The sequence below is a fragment of the Oncorhynchus keta genome, chromosome 20, assembly GCF_023373465.1.
Source record: "Oncorhynchus keta strain PuntledgeMale-10-30-2019 chromosome 20, Oket_V2, whole genome shotgun sequence".
Lineage (NCBI taxonomy): Eukaryota > Metazoa > Chordata > Actinopteri > Salmoniformes > Salmonidae > Oncorhynchus > Oncorhynchus keta.
In genome coordinates, this window is record NC_068440.1 from 38,728,251 (window position 1) to 38,749,960 (window position 21,710).

The following is a 21,710-nucleotide window of genomic DNA, read 5'->3' on the forward strand; positions in this document are numbered from 1 at the left end:
GGAAACCTCATTAATCACTTTACTGATATGGGATGGAAACCTCATTAATCACTTTACTGATATGGGATGGAAACCTCATTAATCACTTTACTGATATGGGATGGAAACCTCATTAATCACTTTACTGATATGGGATGGAAACCTCATTAATCACTTTACTGATATGGGATGGAAACCTCATTAATCACTTTACTGATATGGGATGGAAACCTCATTAATCACTTTACTGATATGGGATGGAAACCTCATTAATCACTTTACTGATATGGGATGGAAACCTCATTAATCACTTTACTGATATGGGATGGAAACCTCATTAATCACTTTACTGATATGGGATGGAAACCTCATTAATCACTTTACTGATATGGGATGGAAACCTCATTAATCACTTTACTGATATGGGATGGAAACCTCATTAATCACTTTACTGATATGGGATGGAAACCTCATTAATCACTTTACTGATATGGGATGGAAACCTCATTAATCACTTTACTGATATGGGATGGAAACCTCATTAATCACTTTACTGATATGGGATGGAAACCTCATTAATCACTTTACTGATATGGGATGGAAACCTCATTAATCACTTTACTGATATGGGATGGAAACCTCATTAATCACTTTACTGATATGGGATGGAAACCTCATTAATCACACTTTACTGATATGGGATGGAAACCTTTACATATAATCACTTTACTGATATGGGATGGAAACCTCATTAATCACTTTACTGATATGGGATGGAAACCTCATTAATCACTTTACTGATATGGGATGGAAACCTCATTAATCACTTTACTGATATGGGATGGAAACCTCATTAATCACTTTACTGATATGGGATGGAAACCTCATTAATCACTTTACTGATATGGGATGGAAACCTCATTAATCACTTTACTGATATGGGGATGGAAACCTCATTAATCACTTTACTTTACTGATATGGGATGGGGATGGAAACCTCATTAATCACACACTTTACTGATACTGATGGGGATGGAAACCTCATTAATCACACACTTTACTGATATTCCTGGAAACCTCATTAATCACTTTACTGATGTGGGATGGAAACCTCATTAATCACACACTTTACTGATATGGGGATGGAAACCTCATTAATCACACACTTTACTGATATATAGATGTAATTTACAATGTATGGGATGGAAACCTCATTAATCACACACTTTACTGATATGGGATGGAAACCTCATTAATCACACACTTTACTGATTTCCTCCCAGCATTAGAGTTTACAATGTGGGATGGAAACCTCATTAATCACACTGATATTCCCTCCCAGCATTTACTGATATTCCTCTCCCAGCATTATGGAAACCTCATTTATCAATGTGGGATGGAAACCTCATTAATCACACACTTTACTGATATTCCTCCCAGCATTAGAGTTTACAATGTGGGATGGAAACCTCATTAATCACACACTTTACTGATATTCCCTCCCAGCATTATTTAATGTGGGATGGAAACCTCATTAATCACACACTTTACTGATATTCCTCCCAGCATTAGGGGATGGAAACCTCATTAATCACACACTTTACTGATATGGGATGGAAACCTCATTAATCACACACTTTACTGATATTCCCTCCCAGCATTAAAGTTTACAATGTGGGATGGAAACCTCATTAATCACACACTTTACTGATATTCCCTCCCAGCATTAGAGGTGGCATATAGTCACACATTTCTTTACGAAGTGAAACAACACAGATTAGAGGAATGAATGGATTAGACACGGAGCGAGGGAAGAGAGTGGGAAGAGAGAGGGAGGAAGGGATGAACTGTAATCAGAATGATGGAGATTGGCAGATGAGTAAAATGGATTGGATAGACTGCTCTATGGATGAGAGGAGAAGAGAGGAGAGCATTGGGTGCTTCAATAAGGAAAGATAATGGAAAGTGATTAAAAACCAAAACAAGAATTGACTCTGATTTAGAAGGATGGGGCATCTCATCAGAATAATAATGTAACCATGAAAACAAACAAAAATCCGATAAACTATTCAGAGATTGGAATGTGTAGCTTTGACATACCTACTGGTAATGTGTTCGTATCAATGATGATGACTTGACCCTTATGATACTGACTTGGGAAGCTGGTATCTACTGACTTGGGAAGCTGGTATCTACTGACTTGGGAAGCTGTTATCTACTGACTTGGGAAGCTGTTATCTACTGACTTGGGAAGCTGGTATCTACTGATTGGGAAGCTGTTATCTACTGATTTGGGAAGCTGACTACTGACTTGGGAAGCTGTTATCTACTGACTTGGGAAGCTGGTATCTACTGACTTGGGAAGCTGGTATCTACTGACTTGGGAAGCTGGTATCTACTGACTTGGGAAGCTGTTATCTACTGACTTGGGAAGCTGGTATCTACTGACTTGGGAAGCTGTTATCTACTGACTTGGGAAGCTGTTATCTACTGACTTGGGAAGCTGGTATCTACTGACTTGGGAAGCTGGTATCTACTGACTTGGGAAGCTGGTATCTACTGACTTGGGAAGCTGTTATCTACTGACTTGGGAAGCTGGTATCTACTGACTTGGGGAGCTGTTATCTACTGACTTGGGAAGCTGGTATCTACTGACTTGGGAAGCTGTTATATACTGACTTGGGAAGCTGGTATCTACTGACTTGGGAAGCTGGTATCTACTGACTTGGGAAGCTGGTATCTACTGACTTGGGAAGCTGGTATCTACTGACTTGGGAAGCTGGTATCTACTGACTTGGGAAGCTGGTATCTACTGACTTGGGAAGCTGGTATCTACTGACTTGGGAAGCTGGTATCTACTGACTTGGGAAGCTGGTATCTACTGACTTGGGAAACTGGTATCTACTGACTTGGGAAGCTGGTATCTGACTTGGGAAGCTGACTTGGGAAGCTGGTATCTACTGACTTGGGAAGCTGGTATCTACTGACTTGGGAAGCTGGTATCTACTGACTTGGGATGGTATCTACTGACTTGGGAAGCTGGTATCTACTGACTTGGGAAGCTGGTATCTACTGACTTGGGAAGCTGGTATCTACTGACTTGGGAAGCTGGTATCTACTGACTTGGGAAGCTGGTATCTACTGACTTGGGAAGCTGGTATCTACTGACTTGGGAAGCTGTTATCTACTGACTTGGGAAGCTGTTATCTACTGACTTGGGAAGCTGTTATCTACTGACTTGGGGAGCTGTTATCTACTGACTTGGGAAGCTGGTATCTACTGACTTGGGAAGCTGTTATATACTGACTTGGGAAGCTGGTATCTACTGACTTGGGAAGCTGGTATCTACTGACTACTGGGAAGCTGGTATCTACTGACTTGGGAAGCTGGTATCTACTGACTTGGGAAGCTGGTATCTACTGACTTGGGAAGCTGGTATCTACTGACTTGGGAAGCTGGTATCTACTGACTTGGGAAGCTGGTATCTACTGACTTGGGAAGCTGGTATCTACTGACTTGGGAAGCTGGTATCTACTGACTTGGGAAGCTGGTATCTACTGACTTGGGAAGCTGGTATCTACTGACTTGGGAAGCTGGTATCTACTGACTTGGGAAGCTGTTATCTACTGACTTGGGAAGCTGGTATCTACTGACTTGGGAAGCTGGTTATCTACTGACTTGGGAAGCTGGTATCTACTGACTTGGGAAGCTGTTATCTACTGACTTGGGAAGCTGGTATCTACTGACTTGGGAAGCTGTTATCTACTGACTTGGGAAGCTGGTATCTACTGACTTGGGAAGCTGGTATCTACTGACTTGGGAAGCTGTTATCTACTGACTTGGGAAGCTGTTATCTACTGACTTGGGAAGCTGTTATCTACTGACTTGGGAAGCTGGTATCTACTGACTTGGGAAGCTGTTATCTACTGACTTGGGAAGCTGGTATCTACTGACTTGGGAAGCTGTTATATACTGACTTGGGAAGCTGGTATCTACTGACTTGGGAAGCTGGTATCTACTGACTTGGGAAGCTGGTATCTACTGACTTGGGAAGCTGGTATCTACTGACTTGGGAAGCTGGTATCTACTGACTTGGGAAGCTGGTATCTACTGACTTGGGAAGCTGGTATCTACTGACTTGGGAAGCTGGTATCTACTGACTTGGGAAGCTGGTATCTACTGACTTGGGAAGCTGGTATCTACTGACTTGGGAAGCTGGTATCTACTGACTTGGGAAGCTGGTATCTACTGACTTGGGAAGCTGTTATCTACTGACTTGGGAAGCTGGTATCTACTGACTTGGGAAGCTGTTATCTACTGACTTGGGAAGCTGTTATCTACTGACTTGGGAAGCTGTTATCTACTGACTTGGGAAGCTGGTATCTACTGACTTGGGAAGCTGGTATCTACTGACTTGGGAAGCTGTTATCTACTGACTTGGGAAGCTGTTATCTACTGACTTGGGAAGCTGTTATCTACTGACTTGGGAAGCTGGTATCTACTGACTTGGGAAGCTGGTATCTACTGACTTGGGAAGCTGTTATCTACTGACTTGGGAAGCTGGTATCTACTGACTTGGGAAGCTGGTATCGACTGACTTGGGAAGCTGGTATCTACTGACTTGGGAAGCTGTTATCTACTGACTTGGGAAGCTGGTATCTACTGACTTGGGAAGCTGGTAACTACTGACTTGGGAAGCTGGTATCTACTGACTTGGGAAGCTGGTATCGACTGACTTGGGAAGCTGTTATCTACTGACTTGGGAAGCTGGTATCGACTGACTTGGGAAGCTGGTATCGACTGACTTGGGAAGCTGGTATCTACTGACTTGGGAAGCTGGTATCTACTGACTTGGGAAGCTGTTATCTACTGACTTGACGAGCTATTATCAAACAATTAAATGTATTTTATAAAGCGTGTTTTACATCAGCCGTAGCACAATGTGCTTTACAGACTCCTAACCTAAAACCCCAAAGAGCAAGCATTTAAGGAGGGGACCAAAACCCAGCTCCAAACACTGCATGGAAAACGGTCTAATGTACCTAAGGCAATAAGATGGGTGGATAGATGTTCCCAAGGTTAGTCTGCTACGGGTAGAGAGTAAACAGAAGACAGAGACATGTCATCCCTCCTATTCTAAATACAACATACGTTGAACATGTGTTTGTTATTAATGATGATACTAACTTCAGGCTTAGATACTAACAATTACAGTATAGAGTCACTGGGGAGGTAAAACAGTAGTTCAAGACTTCAATTAAATTCCGTAGGGAGTTCATAATAATGCAATGTGTGGTGTTTTTATGTTAGCTCTAGTCAATCATATCAACAGGAGAATCCAGCTATCCTATTCAGTGTTTTTATGTTAGCTCTAGTCAATCATATCAACAGGAGAATCCAGATATCCTATTCAGTGTTTTTATGTTAGCTCTAGTCAATCATATCAACAGGAGAATCCAGCTATCCTATTCAGTGTTTTTATGTTAGCTCTAGTCAATCATATCAACAGGAGAATCCAGCTATCCTATTCAGTGTTTTTATGTTAGCTCTAGTCAATCATATCAACAGGAGAATCCAGCTATCCTATTCAGTGGTTTTATGTTAGCTCTAGTCAATCATATCAACAGGAGAATCCAGCTATCCTATTCAGTGTTTTTATGTTAGCTCTAGTCAATCATATCAACAGGAGAATCCAGCTATCCTATTCAGTGTTTTTATGTTAGCTCTAGTCAATCATATCAACAGGAGAATCCAGCTATCCTATTCAGTGTTTTTATGTTAGCTCTAGTCAATCATATCAACAGGAGAATCCAGCTATCCTATTCAGTGTTTTTATGTTATGTTAGCTCTAGTCAATCATATCAACAGGAGAATCCAGCTATCCTATTCAGTGTTTTTATGTTAGCTCTAGTCAATCATATCAACAGGAGAATCCAGCTATCCTATTCAGTGTTTTTATGTTAGCTCTAGTCAATCATATCAACAGGAGAATCCAGCTATCCTATTCAGTGTTTTTATGTTAGCTCTAGTCAATCATATCAACAGGAGAATCCAGCTATCCTATTCAGTGTTTTTATGTTAGCTCTAGTCAATCATATCAACAGGAGAATCCAGCTATCCTATTCAGTGTTTTTATGTTAGCTCTAGTCAATCATATCAACAGGAGAATCCAGCTATCCTATTCAGTGTTTTTATGTTAGCTCTAGTCAATCATATCAACAGGAGAATCCAGCTATCCTATTCAGTGTTTTTATGTTAGCTCTAGTCAATCATATCAACAGGAGAATCCAGCTATCCTATTCAGTGTTTTTATGTTAGCTCTAGTCAATCATATCAACAGGAGAATCCAGCTATCCTATTCAGTGTTTTTATGTTAGCTCTAGTCAATCATATCAACAGGAGAATCCAGCTATCCTATTCAGTGTTTTTATGTTAGCTCTAGTCAATCATATCAACAGGAGAATCCAGCTATCCTATTCAGTGTTTTTATGTTAGCTCTAGTCAATCATATCAACAGGAGAATCCAGCTATCCTCGTGCAGTGTGTGTGTGTGGTTGTTTACAGTGAACTGTATTTATCCAGCTTGTTGCGCTCATCTGTAAGGGCTCAGGGGGCTGTAGATGAGGAGGAGAGGAACGAGAGGGACGAGAGGAAGTCTGTAGGAATACCAAGGGAAATAAATCACATGAAGGAGGAGTGTGTGATTGTGTGTGTGTGATTGTGTTAATCCCAGGAAGGACTTCCTCTGTGTGGGAGTTGCTGCTGCTTGGGTGTTCAGAGAGAAGGAGAGGAAGAATATGGGGAGAGAGAGAGGGAGGGAAAGAAGGAGAGAAAGAGTGAGGGGCGAGAGTGAGAGGGAGGGAGGGAGAGAAGGAGAGAAAGAGTGAGGGGAGAGAGAGAAGGAGAGAAAGAGTGAGAGAAGGAGAGAAAGAGTGAGGGGAGAGAGAGAGAGAGGGAGAGAAGGAGAGAAAGAGTGAGGAGAGAGTGTGTGTGTGTGTGTGTGTGATTGTGTTAATCCTGAAGAAGGACTTCCTCTGTGTGGGAGTTGCTGCTGCTTGGGTGTTCAGAGAGAAGGAGAGGAAGAATATGGGGAGAGGGAGAGGAGGAGTATTGGGAGAGAGAGAGGGGGGAAGAGAAGGAGAGAAAGAGTGAGGGGAGAGAGATAGAGAGAGGGAGGAAGAGAAGGAGAGGAAGAGTGAGGGGAGAGAGAGAGGGAGGGAGAGAAGGAGAGAAAGAGTGAGGGGAGAGAGCGAGAGGGAGGAAGAGAAGGAGAGAAAGAGTGAGGGGAGAGAGAGAGGGAGGGAGAGAAGGAGAGAAAGAGTGAGGGGAGAGAGAGAGGGAGGGAGAGAAGGAAAGAAAGATTATGGGGAGAGATAGAGGGGGACGGAGAGAAGGAGAGAAAGAGCGAGGGGAGAGAGAGAGAGGAGAGAGAGATAGAGAGGGAGGGAGGGAGGGAGGGAGGGAGGGAGGGAGGGAGGGAGGGAGGGAGGGAGGAGGGAGGGAGGGAGGGAGAGAAAAAGTATGGGGAGAGGGAGGGGAGGGAGAGAGAGAGAGGAGGGAGAGAAAGAGAGAAAGATTATGGGGAGAGATAGAGAGGGAGGGAGAGAAGGAGAGAAAGAGCGAGGGGAGAGAGAGAGGAGAGAGAGAGGGAGGGAGGGAGGGAGGGAGGAGGGAGGGAGGGAGGGAGGAGGGAGGGAGGGAGGGAGGGAGGGAGGGAGGGGGAGGGAGGGAGGGAGGGAAAGAGTACGGGAGAGAGAGAGAGAGAGAGACAGGGAGATCTAGAGGGAGAGAAGGAGAGACAGAGTATGGGGAGAGAGAGAGGGAAGAGAAGGAGAGAAAGAGTGAGGGGAGAGAGTGAGAGGGAGGGAGGGAGGGAGGGAGAGAAGGAGAGAAAGAGAGGAGAGGGGAGAGAGAGGGAGAGAGCGAAGGAGAGAAAGAGTGAGGGGAGAGAGAGGGAGGGAGAGAAGGAGAGAAAGAGTGAGGGGAGAGAGAGGGAGGGAGAGAAGGAGAGAAAGAGGAGTGGAGAGAGAGAGAGGGAGGAAGAGAAGGAGAGAAAGATATAGGGGAGAGAGAGAGGAGAAGGAGAGAAAGAGTAGGGGAGAGAGAGGGGAGGGAGAGGAGAGAAAGATCTAGAGAGAGGGAGGGAGAGAAGGAGAGAAAGAGTGAGGGAGAGAGAGGAGGGAGGAAGAGAAGGAGAGAAAGAGTGAGGGGAGAGAGAGAGAGGGAGGAAGAGAAGGAGAGAAAGAGTGAGGGAGAGAGATAGGGAAGGAGAGAAGGAGAGAACGAGTGAGGGAGAGAGGAGAGGGAGGGAGGGAGAGAAGGAGAAGAGTGAGGGGAGAGAGAGAGGGAGGGAGAGAAGGAGAGAAAGAGTGAGGGGAGACTTGGAAGAGAAGGAGAGAAAGAGTTATGGGGAGAGAGAGGGAGGGAGAGAAGGAGAGAAAGAGTAGGGGAGAGAGGAGAGGGAGGGAGGGAGAAGGAGAGAAAGAGTGAGGGGAGAGAGAGGGGAGGGAGAGAAGGAGAGAACGAGTGAGGGAGAGAGGAGAGGGAGGGAGGGAGAGAAGGAGAGAAAGAGTGAGGGGAGAGAGAGGGGAAGGAGAGAGAGAGGGGGAGGGAGAGAAGGAGAGAAAGAGTGAGGGAGAGAGGAGAGGGAGGGAGGGAGGGAGAGAAGGAGAGAAAGAGTGAGGGGAGAGAGAGAGGGAGGAGAGAAGGAGAGAACGAGAGGGAGAGAGTGAGAGGGAGGGAGGGAGAGAAGGAGAGAAAGAGTGAGGGGAGAGAGAGAGAGAGAAGGAGAGAACGAGTATGGGGAGAGAGAGGGAGGGAGAGAAGGAGAGAAAGAGTGAGGGGAGAGAGTGAGAGGGAGGGAGGGAGAGAAGGAGAGAAAGAATGAGGGGAGAAAGAGAGGGGGAGGAGCAGAAGGAGAGAAAAAGTATGGGGAGAGAGAGAGAAGGAGGGAGAGAAAGAGTGAGGGGAGAGAGAGAGGGAGGGAGAGAAGGAGAGAAAGAGTATGGGGAGAGAGAGGGAGGGAGAGAAAGAGAGAAAGAGTGAGGGGAGAGAGAGAGGGAGGGAGAGAAGGAGAGAAAGAGTGAGGGGAGAGAGAGGGAGGGAGGGAGAGAAAGAGTGAGGGGAGAGAGAGGAAGAGAAGGAGAAAAGAGTATCGAGAGAGAGGGAGGAAGAGAAGGAGGGGGAAGAGTGGAGAGAGAGGGAGGGAGGGAGAGAAAGAGTGAGGGGAGAGAGAGAGAGAAGGAGAGAAAGAGTATGGGGAGAGAGAGGGAGGGAGAGAAGGAGAGAAAGAGTGAGGGGAGAGAGATAGAGGGAGGGAGGGAGAGAAGGAGAAAAGAATGAGGGGAGAAAGAGAGGGGAGGATCAGAAGGAGAGAAAATGTGCTTTAGAGAGAGAGAGGGAGGGAGAGAAAGAGTGAGGGGAAACCCAGGGAGAGAAGGAAGAAAGAGTATGGGGAAGAGAGGGAGGGAGAGAAGGAGAGAAAGAGTCCAAACAGAGAGATGGAAGAGAAGGTCTAATGAGTGAGGGGAGAGAGAGGGAGGGAGGGAGATGGGTGAGGGGAGAGAGAGAGGAAGAGAAGGAGAGAAAGAGTATGGGGAGAGAGAGAGGGAGGAAGAGAAGGAGGGAAAGAGTGAGGGGAGAGAGAGAGGGAGGGAGGGAGAGAAAGAGTCAGGGGAGAGATTCTAGGAAGAGAAGGAGGGAAAGAGGAAGAGAGAGAGGGAGGAAGAGAAGGAGAGAAAGACTGAGGGGAGAGAGAGAGGGAGGAAGAGAAGGAAAGGCTTAAAGAGTGAGGGGAGTAGAGAGGGAGGAGAGAAGGAGAGAAAGAGTAGTTCAAAAGACTTCAGAGAGAGAGGAAGAGAAGGAGATAAAGAGTATGGGGAGAGGGAGGGAGGGAGGGAGAGAAGGAGAGAAAGAGTGAGGGGAGAGATAGAGAGGGAGGGAGAGAAGGAGAGAAAGAGTGAGGGGAGAGAGAGGGTTAGAAGGAGAGAAAGAGTATGGGGAGAGGGAGGGAGGGAGGGAGAGAAGGAGAGAAAGAGTTTTTATGGGAGAGAGAGAGAAGGAAGAGAAGGAGAGAAAGAGTGAGGGAGAGAGAGAGGAGGAAGAGAAGGAGAGAAAGAGTCTAGGGGAGAAGAGGGAGGGAGAGAAGGAGAGAGAGTGAGAATCCAGAGGGATGGAGGGAGAGAGGAGAGAAAGAGTGAGGGGAGAGAGAGAGAGGGATGGAGAGAAGGAGAGAAAGAATGAGGGGAGAGAGAGAGACAGAGGGAGGGAGAGAAGGAGAGAAAGAGTGAGGGGAGAGAGAGAGAGGGAGGGAGAGAAGGAGATAATGAGTGAGGGGGAGAGTGGAGAGGGAGGGAGGAAGGGAGAGAAGGAGAGAAAGAGGAGGGGAGAGAGAGAGGGGGAGGAGGAGAAGGAGAGAAAAAGTATGGGGAGAGAGAGAGAGATAGGGAGGGAGAGAAAGAGGAGGGGAGAGAGAGAAGGAAGAGAAGGAGAGAAAGAGTGAGGGGAGAGAGAGAGGGAGGGAGTCAGAAAGATATCAACAGAGAGGGAGGGAGAGAAGGAGAGAAAGATTGAGGGTTTTTAGAGGAAGAGAAGGAGAGAACGAGTATGGGGAGAGCAGAGAGAGAGAGAGGGAGGGAGAGAAGGAGAGAAAGAGTGAGGGGAGAGAAGAGGAAGAGAAGGAGAGAACCAGCTGGGGAGAGCGAGAGAGAGAGAGAGGGAGGAGAGAAGGAGAGAAAGAGTGAGGGGAGAGAGAGAGGAAGAGAAGGAGAGAACGAGTATGGGGAGAGCTAGAGAGAGAGAGGGGAGGGAGAGAAGGAGAGAAAGAGTGAGGGGAGGAGAGAGGAAGAGAAGGAGAGAAAGAGTAATGGGGAGAGAGAGGGAGGGAGAGAAGGAGAGAAAGAGGAGGGGAGAGAGAGAGGGAGGGAGGGAGGGAGAGAAGGAGAGAAAGAGTGAGAGAGAGAGAGGGAGGGAGAGAAGGAGAGAACGAGTGAGGGGAGAGAGTGAAGGGAGGAGGGAGAAAGGAGAGAAAGAGTGAGGGGAGAGAGAGAGGGAAGGAGAGAGAGAGGGGGAGGGAGAGAAGGAGAGAAAGAGTGAGGGGGAGAGAGTAGAGGGAGGGAGGAGGGAGAGAAGGAGAGAAAGAGTGAGGGGAGAGAGAGAGGGAGGGAGAGAAGGAGAGAACGAGTGAGGAGAGAGGAGAGGGAGGGAGGGAGAGAAGGAGAGAAAGAGTGAGGGGAGAGAGAGAGAGAAGGAGAGAAAGAGTATGGGGAGAGAGAGGGAGGGAGAGAAGGAGAGAAAGAGGAGGGGAGAGAGGAGAGGGAGGGAGGGAGAGAAGGAGAGAAAGAATGAGGGGAGAAAGAGAGGGGGAGGAGCAGAAGGAGAGAAAAAGTATGGGGAGAGAGAGAGAGGGAGGGAGAGAAAGAGTGAGGGGAGAGAGAGAGGGAGGGAGAGAAGGAGAGAAAGAGTATGGGGAGAGAGAGGGAGGGAGAGAAGGAGAGAAAGAGTGAGGGGAGAGAGAGAGAGGGAGGGAGAGAAGGAGAGAAAGAGTGAGGGGAGAGAGAGAGGGAGGGAGGGAGAGAAAGAGTGAGGGGAGAGAGAGAGGAAGAGAAGGAGAGAAAGAGTATGGGGAGAGAGAGGGAGGAAGAGAAGGAGGGAAAGAGTGAGGGAGGAGAGAGGGAGGGAGGGAGAGAAAGAGTAAGGGGAGAGAGAGGGAGGAAGAGAAGGAGGAAAGAGTGAGGGGAGAGAGAGAGGAGGAAGAGAAGGAGAGAAAGACTGAGGGGAGAGAGAGGGAGGAAGAGAAGGAAAGAAAGAGTGAGGGGAGAGAGAGAGGGAGGGAGAGAAGGAGAGAAAGAGTGAGGAGAGAAAGAGTGAGGGAGAGAGAGAGAGGAAGAGAAGGAGATAAAGAGTATGGGGAGAGGGAGGGAGGGAGGGAGAGAAGGAGAGAAAGAGAGGGGAGAGAGAGAGAGAAGGGAGAGAAGGAGAGAAAGAGTGAGGGGAGAGAGAGAGGGAGAGAAGGAGAGAAAGAGTATGGGGAGAGGGAGGGAGGGAGGGAGAGAAGGAGAGAAAGAGGAGGGAGAGAGAGAGAGAGGAAGAGAAGGAGAGAAAGAGTGAGGGGAGAGAGAGAGGGAGGAAGAGAAGGAGAGAAAGAGTGAGGGGAGAGAGAGGGAGGGAGAGAAGGAGAGAAAGAGTGAGGGAGAGAGAGAGGGAGGAAGAGAAGGAGAGAAAGAGTGAGGGAGAGAGTGAGAGGGATGGAGGGAGAGAAGGAGAGAAAGAGTGAGGGGAGAGAGAGAGAGGGATGGAGAGAAGGAGAGAAAGAGTGAGGGGAGAGAGAGAGACAGAGGGAGGGAGAGAAGGAGAGAAAGAGTGAGGGGAGAGAGAGAGAGGGAGGGAGAGAAGGAGATAATGAGGAGGGGAGAGAGTGAGAGGGAGGGAGGAAGGGAGAGAAGGAGAGAAAGAGTGAGGGGAGAGAGAGGGGGGAGGAGGAGAAGGAGAGAAAAAGATGGGGAGAGAGAGAGGAGAGATAGGGAGGAGAGAAAGAGTGAGGGGAGAGAGAGAGGGAGGAAGAGAAGGAGAGAAAGAGTGAGGGGAGAGAGAGAGAGGGAGGGAGGGAGAGAAAGAGGAGGGGAGAGAGAGAGGGAGGGAGAGAAGGAGAGAAAGAGTGAGGGAGAGAGAGAGAGGGAGGAGAGAAGGAGAAAAGAGTGAGGGGAGAGAGAGAGGGAGGGAGGGAGAGAAAGAGTGAGGGGAGAGAGAGAGGAAGAGAAGGAGAGAAAGAGTATGGGGAGAGAGAGAGGGAGGAAGAGAAGGAGGGAAAGAGGGGAGAGAGAGAGAGGAGGGAGGAGAGAAAGAGTGAGGGGAGAGAGAGGAGGAAGAGAAGGAGGGAAAGAGGAGGGGAGAGAGAGAGGGAGGAAGAGAAGGAGAGAAAGACTGAGGGGAGAGAGAGAGGGAGGAAGAGAAGGAAAGAAAGAGTGGGGGAGAGAGAGAGGGAGGGAGAGAAGGAGAGAAAGAGTGAGGAGAGAAAGAGTGAGGGGAGAGAGAGGAAGAGAAGGAGATAAAGAGTATGGGGAGAGGGAGGGAGGGAGGGAGAGAAGGAGAGAAAGAGTGAGGGGAGAGAGAGAGGGGAGGGAGAGAAGGAGAGAAAGAGGGAGGGAGAGAGAGAGGGAGAGGAGAGAAAGAGGGGGAGAGGGAGGGAGGGAGGGAGAGAAGGAGAGAAAGAGTGAGGGAGAGAGAGAGAGGGAGGAAGAGAAGGAGAGAAAGAGTGAGGGGAGAGAGAGAGGGAGGAAGAGAAGGAGAGAAAGAGTGAGGGGAGAGAGAGGGAGGGAGAGAAGGAGAGAAAGAGTGAGGGGAGAGAGAGAGGGAGGAAGAGAAGGAGAGAAAGAGTGAGGGGAGAGAGAGAGGATGGGAGAGAAGGAGAGAAAGAGTGAGGGGAGAGAGAGGAGGGAGAGAAGGAGAGAAAGAATGAGGGGAGAGAGAGAGACAGAGGGAGGGAGAGAAGGAGAGAAAGAGTGAGGGGAGAGAGAGAGAGGGAGGGAGAGAAGGAGATAATGAGGAGGGGAGAGAGAGAGGGAGGGAGGAGGGAGAGAGGAGAGAAAGAGTGAGGGGAGAGAGAGAGGGGGGAGGAGGAGAAGGAGAGAAAAAAAGTATGGGGAGAGAGAGAGAGAGATAGGGAGGGAGAGAAAGAGGGGGAGAGAGAGAGGGAGGAAGAGAAGGAGAGAAAGAGGAGGGGAGAGAGAGAGAGGGAGGGAGGGAGAGAAAGAGTGAGGGGAGAGAGAGAGGAGGGAGAGAAGGAGAGAAAGAGGAGGGAGAGAGAGAGGAAGAGAAGGAGAGAACGAGTATGGGGAGAGAGAGAGAGAGGGAGGGAGAGAAGGAGAGAAAGAGTGAGGGGAGAGAGAGGAAGAGAAGGAGAGAACGAGTATGGGGAGAGCGAGAGAGAGAGAGAGGGGGGAGAGAAGGAGAGAAAGAGGAGGGGAGAGAGAGAGGAAGAGAAGGAGAGAACGAGGGGGAGAGCGAGAGAGAGAGAGAGGGAGGAGAGAAGGAGAGAAAGAGTGAGGGGAGAGAGAGGAAGAGAAGGAGAGAAAGAGTATGGGGAGAGAGAGAAAGAAGGAGAGAAAGAGTGAGGGGAGAGAGTGAGAGGGAGGGAGGGAGAGAAGGAGAGAAAGAGTGAGGGGAGAGAGAGAGGAGGGAGAGAAGGAGAGAAAGAGTGAGGGGAGAGAGTGAGAGGGAGGGAGGGAGAGAAGGAGAGAAAGAGTGAGGGGAGAGAGAGAGGGAAGGAGAGAGAGAGGGGGAGGGAGAGAAGGAGAGAAAGAGTGAGGGGAGAGAGAGAGGGAGGGAGGGGAGGGAGAGAAGGAGAGAAAGAGTGAGGGGAGAGAGAGAGGGAGGGAGAGAAGGAGAGAACGAGTGAGGGAGAGAGTGAGAGGGAGGGAGGGAGAGAAGGAGAGAAAGAGTGAGGGGAGAGAGAGAGAGAAGGAGAGAAAGAGAGGGGAGAGAGAGGGAGGGAGAGAAGGAGAGAAAGAGTGAGGGGAGAGAGTGAGAGGGAGGGAGGGAGAGAAGGAGAGAAAGAATGAGGGGAGAAAGAGAGGGGAGGAGCAGAAGGAGAGAAAAAGTATGGGGAGAGAGAGAGAGGGAGGGAGAGAAAGAGTGAGGGAGAGAGAGAGGGAGGGAGAGAAGGAGAGAAAGAGTATGGGGAGAGAGAGGGAGGGAGAGAAGGAGAGAAAGAGTGAGGGAGAGAGAGAGAGGGAGGGAGAGAAGGAGAGAAAGAGTGAGGGGAGAGAGAGAGGGAGGGAGGGAGAGAAAGAGTGAGGGGAGAGAGAGAGGAAGAGAAGGAGAGAAAGAGTATGGGGAGAGAGAGAGGGAGGAAGAGAAGGAGGGAAAGAGGAGGGGAGAGAGAGAGGGAGGGAGGGAGAGAAAGAGTAAGGGGAGAGAGAGGGGAGGAAGAGAAGGAGGGAAAGAGAGGGAGAGAGAGAGGGAGGAAGAGAAGGAGAGAAAGACTGAGGGGAGAGAGAGAGGAGGAAGAGAAGGAAAGAAAGAGTGAGGGGAGAGAGAGAGGGAGGGAGAGAAGGAGAGAAAGAGTGAGGAGAGAAAGAGTGAGGGGAGAGAGAGAGGAAGAGAAGGAGATAAAGAGTATGGGGAGAGGGAGGGAGGGAGAGAAGGAGAGAAAGAGTGAGGGGAGAGAGAGAGAGGGAGGGAGAGAAGGAGAGAAAGAGTGAGGGGAGAGAGAGAGGGAGAGAAGGAGAGAAAGAGTATGGGGAGAGGGAGGGAGGGAGGGAGAGAAGGAGAGAAAGAGTGAGGGGAGAGAGAGAGAGGGAGGAAGAGAAGGAGAGAAAGAGTGAGGGGAGAGAGAGAGGGAGGAAGAGAAGGAGAGAAAGAGTGAGGGGAGAGAGAGGGAGGGAGAGAAGGAGAGAAAGAGTGAGGGGAGAGAGAGGGAGGGAGAGAAGGAGAGAAAGAGTGAGGGGAGAGAGTGAGAGGGAGGGAGGGAGAGAAGGAGAGAAAGAGTGAGGGGAGAGAGAGAGAGGGATGGAGAGAAGGAGAGAAAGAATGAGGGGAGAGAGAGAGACAGAGGGAGGGAGAGAAGGAGAGAAAGAGTGAGGGGAAGAGAGAGAGGGAGGGAGAGAAGGAGATAATGAGGAGGGAGAGAGTGAGAGGGAGGGAGGAAGGGAGAGAAGGAGAGAAAGAGTGAGGGGAGAGAGAGAGGGGAGGAGGAGAAGGAGAGAAAAAGTATGGGGAGAGAGAGAGAAGAGATAGGGAGGGGAGAAAGAGGAGGGGAGAGAGAGAGGAGGAAGAGAAGGAGAGAAAGAGGAGGGGAGAGAGAGAGAGGGAGGGAGGGAGAGAAAGAGTGAGGGGAGAGAGAGAGGGAGGGAGAGAAGGAGAGAAAGAGTGAGGGGAGAGAGAGAGGAAGAGAAGGAGAGAACGAGAAGAGCGAGAGAGAAAGAGGGAGGGAGAGAAGGAGAGAAAGAGTGAGGGGAGGAGAGAGGAAGAGAAGGAGAGAACGAGTATGGGGAGAGAGAGGGAGAGAGAGGGAGGGAGAGAAGGAGAGAAAGAGTGAGGGGAGAGAGAGAGGAAGAGAAGAGAGAACGAGTATGGGGAGAGCGAGAGAGAGAGAGGGGAGAGAGAAGGAGAGAAAGAGGAGGGGAGGAGAGAGAGAAGAGAAGGAGAGAAAGAGTATGGGGAGAGAGAGGGAGGGAGAGAAGGAGAGAAAGAGGAGGGGAGAGAGAGAGAGGGAGGGAGGGAGAGAAGGAGAGAAAGAGGAGGGGAGAGAGAGAGGGAGGAGAGAAGGAGAGAACGAGTGAGGGAGAGAGAGAGAGGGAGGGAGGGAGAGAAGGAGAGAAAGAGTGAGGGGAGAGAGAGAGAAGGAGAGAGAGAGGGGAGGGAGAGAAGGAGAGAAAGAGTGAGGGGAGAGAGTGAGAGGGGGGGAGGGAGAGAAGGAGAGAAAGAGTGAGGGGAGAGAGAGAGGGAGGGAGAGAAGGAGAGAACGAGTGAGGGGAGAGAGAGAGGGAGGGAGGGAGAGAAGGAGAGAAAGAGTGAGGGGAGAGAGAGAGAGAAGGAGAGAAAGAGTATGGGGAGAGAGAGGGAGGGAGAGAAGGAGAGAAAGAGTGAGGGGAGAGAGTGAGAGGGAGGGAGGGAGAGAAGGAGAGAAAGAATGAGGGGAGAAAGAGAGGGGGAGGAGCAGAAGGAGAGAAAAAGTATGGGGAGAGAGAGAGAGGGAGGGAGAGAAAGAGTGAGGGGAGAGAGAGAGGGAGGGAGAGAAGGAGAGAAAGAGTATGGGGAGAGAGAGGGAGGGAGAGAAGGAGAGAAAGAGTGAGGGGAGAGAGAGAGAGGGAGGGAGAGAAGGAGAGAAAGAGTGAGGGAGAGAGAGAGGGAGGGAGGGAGGGAGAGAAAGAGTGAGGGGAGAGAGAGAGGAAGAGAAGGAGAGAAAGAGTATGGGGAGAGAGAGAGGGAGGAAGAGAAGGAGGGAAAGAGTGAGGGGAGAGAGAGAGGGAGGGAGGGAGAGAAAGAGTGAGGGGAGAGAGAGGGAGGAAGAGAAGGAGGGAAAGAGTGAGGGGAGAGAGAGAGGGAGGAAGAGAAGGAGAGAAAGACTGAGGGGAGAGAGAGAGGGAGGGAGAGAAGGAGAGAAAGAGTGAGGAGAGAAAGAGTGAGGGGAGAGAGAGAGGAAGAGAAGGAGATAAAGAGGGGGAGAGGGAGGGAGGGAGGGAGAGAAGGAGAGAAAGAGTGAGGGGAGAGAGAGAGAGGGAGGAAGAGAAGGAGAGAAAGAGTGAGGGGAGAGAGAGAGGGAGAGAAGGAGAGAAAGAGTATGGGGAGAGGGAGGGAGGGAGGGAGAGAAGGAGAGAAAGAGTGAGGGGAGAGAGAGAGAGGGGAGGAAGAGAAGGAGAGAAAGAGTGAGGGGAGAGAGAGAGGGAGGAAGAGAAGGAGAGAAAGAGTGAGGGGAGAGAGAGGGAGGGAGAGAAGGAGAGAAAGAGTGAGGGGAGAGAGAGAGGGAGGAAGAGAAGGAGAGAAAGAGTGAGGGGAGAGAGAGAGAGGGATGGAGAGAAGGAGAGAAAGAATGAGGGGAGAGAGAGAGACAGAGGGAGGGAGAGAAGGAGAGAAAGAGTGAGGGGAGAGAGAGAGAGGGAGGGAGAGAGAGAAGGAGAGAAAGAGTGAGGGGAGAGAGAGAGGGGGAGGAGGAGAAGGAGAGAAAAAGTATGGGGAGAGAGAGAGAGAGATAGGGAGGGAGAGAAAGAGTGAGGGGAGAGAGAGAGGGAGGAAGAGAAGGAGAGAAAGAGGAGGGGAGAGAGAGAGGGAGGGAGGGAGAGAAAGAGTGAGGGGAGAGAGAGAGGGAGGGAGAGAAGGAGAGAAAGAGTGAGGGGAGAGAGAGAGGAAGAGAAGGAGAGAACGAGTATGGGGAGAGCGAGAGAGAGAGAGAGGATGGGAGAGAAGGAGAGAAAGAGTGAGGGGAGAAAGAGAGGAAGAGAAGGAGAGAACGAGTATGGGGAGAGGAGAGAGAGAGAGGAGGGAGAGAAGGAGAGAAAGAGTGAGGGGAGAGAGAGAGGAAGAGAAGGAGAGAACGAGTATGGGGAGAGCGAGAGAGAGAGAGAGGGAGGGAGAGAAGGAGAGAAAGAGTGAGGGGAGAGAGAGAGGAAGAGAAGGAGAGAACGAGTATGGGGAGAGCGAGAGAGAGAGAGAGGATGGGAGAGAAGGAGAGAAAGAGTGAGGGGAGAAAGAGAGGAAGGAAGAGAAGGAGAGAAAGAGTGAGGGGAGAGAGAGAGGAAGAGAAGGAGAGAACGAGTATGGGGAGAGCGAGAGAGAGAGAGAGGGAGGGAGAGAAGGAGAGAAAGAGTGAGGGGAGAGAGAGAGGGAGGAAGAGAAGGAGAGAAAGAGTGAGGGGAGAGAGAGAGGAAGAGAAGGAGAGAACGAGTATGGGGAGAGCGAGAGAGAGAGAGAGGGAGGGAGAGAAGGAGAGAAAGAGTGAGGGGAGAGAGAGAGGGAGGAAGAGAAGGAGAGAAAGAGTGAGGGGAGAGAGAGAGGAAGAGAAGGAGAGAACGAGTATGGGGAGAGCGAGAGAGAGAGAGAGGGAGGGAGAGAAGGAGAGAAAGAGTGAGGGGAGAAAGAGAGAGGGAGGGAGGGAGAGAAGGAGAGAAAGAGTGAGGGGAGAAAGAGAGGGAGGGTCGGGTGGGGCCGGTGACACCAGGATGTAGGCTTAAAGCACTAAAGTTCATACACACACACACACACTCACACACACACGCGACTAAGCCAGCCAAACTGAGGTGCAGCACTTTAAACAGCCGTGGTGTCGTGGTGGAGTCATAAGGATTTAGAGCCCAAAGACCCACCACAGAGGCAACACGTTAGCTGTGTGTGCATATATGTGTTTGTGTGCATGTGTGCGTGTCTGCGTGCTTGCATGTGTGTGTGTGTGTCTGCGTGCATGCAAACGTGTGTGTGTGCATGCGTGCGTGTGCGTGTGCGTGTGTGTGTGTGCGTGTCTGCGTGCATGCAAACGTGTGTGTGTGCATGCGTGCGTGTGCGTGTGCGTGTGTGTGTGTGTGTGCGTGTGTCTGCGTGCATGCATGCGTGTGTGTGTGCATGCTTGTGTGTGTGTGTGTGTGTGTGTGTGTGTGTGTGTGTGTGTGTGTGTGTGTGTGTGTGTGTGTGTGTGTGTGTGTGTGTGTGTGTGTCTGTGTCTGTGTGTGTGAGAGAGGGAACAGCCACTGTTTGCTACAGGAAACCCACCCCAAACCTTCCTTCCCTCCTCAACAGAGGGGATTCTATCCCAAATGGAACCCTATTCCCTATATAGTGCACTACTTCAGACCAGAGCCCTATGGAACCCTATTCCCTATATAGTGCACTACTTTAGACCAGAGCCCTATAGAACCCTTTTCCCTATATAGTGCACTACTTTAGACCAGGTTCCATAGGGAAGTGCACTATAAAGTGACTAGGGGGCCATTTGGGATTCACAAAGGGACAGTAAGGACACAGCAAGTGTTTTTAGAGTTGATGTTTTATTGTAGCGTGGCTGTACGACATGTGCCTCACACATAATGAACGCAGATAGAAGTGACGCGCAATAGTCACATCCTCTGTGGTCCTGATGGTCTCAGGCTTAGCAACTCACGGTTCTAGGTAGAGAATCGGCGCTTACAACACCAGGATAGTGGGTTCGATTCCCGTTGGGACCCAGAGAAAAGAAAACGATATGCACATCTCACATCTTTCTGATAAAAGCATCTGCTTCAGTAAATGGCACAGGGTATATTACTAGGACCAAATAAAATCAGCCTTTTAAATCAAGTGTCTCAAAAATTGTGGTCCATCCTGACCTGTGGTTGGTTTGAATCAACAAACAAAAGAACATCTATCTATATACATTTATTTTTTGCAGGGGAAACCAACCGAATATACTTTAAAATGATTAAATCCAAATACACAACATGTAATTAATTGATGGGATTGAACAAGGAGAGGGCCCGAGTTCGGAGGAAGTCGTGACATAATCACAGACATGAAAGCTCGACAGTCAGGAAGCATCAAATATAATCACAGACATGAAAGCTAGACAGTCAGGAAGCATCAAATATAATCACAGACATGAACGCTAAACAGTCAGGGAGCACCCCTGATTTAAATAGAGACAGGAGCCTGAGACCCCTGATTCAGACCCCTGACTCCTGATTTAAATAGTGACAGGAGCCTGACACTCCTGATTTAAATAGAGACAGGAGCCTGAGACTCCTGATTTAAATAGAGACAGGAGCCTGAGACCCCTGATTTAAATAGTGACAGGAACCTGAGACCCCTGATTTAAATAGAGACAGGAGCCTGAGACCCCTGATTTAAATAGAGACAGGAGCCTGAGACCCCTGATTTAAATAGTGACAGGAGCCTGAGACTCCTGATTTAAATAGTGACAGGAGCCTGAGACCCCTGATTTAAATAGAGACAGGAGCCTGACACCCCTGATTTAAATAGTGACAGGAGCCTGAGACTCCTGATTTAAATAGTGACAGGAGCCTGAGACCCTGATTTAAATAGTGACTGGAGCCTGAGACCCTGATTTAAATAGTGACAGGAGCCTGAGACCCTGATTTAAATAGTGACAGGAGCCTGAGACCCCTGATTTAAATAGTGACAGGAGCCTGAGACCCCTGATTTAAATAGAGACAGGAGCCTGACACCCCTGATTTAAATAGTGACAGGAGCCTGACACTCCTGATTTAAATAGTGACAGGAGCCTGAGACCCCTGATTTAAATAGAGACAGGAGCCTGAGACCCCTGATTTAAATAGAGACAGGAGCCTGAGACCCCTGATTTAAATAGTGACAGGAGCCTGAGACCCCTGATTTAAATAGTGACAGGAGCCTGAGACCCCTGATTTAAATAGAGACAGGAGCCTGAGACCCCTGATTTAAATAGAGACAGGAGCCTGAGACCCCTGATTTAAATAGTGACAGGAGCCTGACACTCCTGATTTAAATAGTGACAGGAGCCTGAGACTCCTGATTTAAATAGTGACAGGAGCCTGAGACCCCTGATTTAAATAGAGACAGGAGCCTGAGACCCCTGATTTAAATAGAGACAGGAGCCTGAGACCCCTGATTTAAATAGTGACAGGAGCCTGAGACCCCTGATTTAAATAGTGACAGGAGCCTGAGACCCCTGATTTAAATAGTGACAGGAGCCTGAGACCCCTGATTTAAATAGTGACAGGAGCCTGAGACCCCTGATTTAAATAGTGACAGGAGCCTGAGACCCCTGATTTAAATAGTGACAGGAGCCTGAGACTCCTGATTTAAATAGTGACAGGAGCCTGAGACTCCTGATTTAAATAGAGACAGGAGCCTGAGACCCCTGATTTAAATAGTGACAGCCACAGAGTTCTCAGAGTGGACACATCAGGGTGACCCAAACTTCTGTCTTGTATTTCCGGTTTTCTGTGTAATCTACATTTGATTTAACAAGGCAAGTCAGTTAAGAACAAATTCTTATTTACAATGACGGCCTACCCCGGCAAAACCCTAAAGACACTGGGACAATCACAGCCGGTTGAGATACAGCCTGGAATCGAACCAGAGTCTGTAGTGCCTTAGACACACACAGCAGTGCCTTAGACTGCTGCGCCACACTGGAGTCAACATTATTATGTCAGACAGATCTTGTGATGTCTGCTACTGCTTAGGACTCTCTCACTTCGCACACACACACACACGCACATGCGCACACACGCACCGCCTCACATCTGCCTACCTACTGTGGCAAA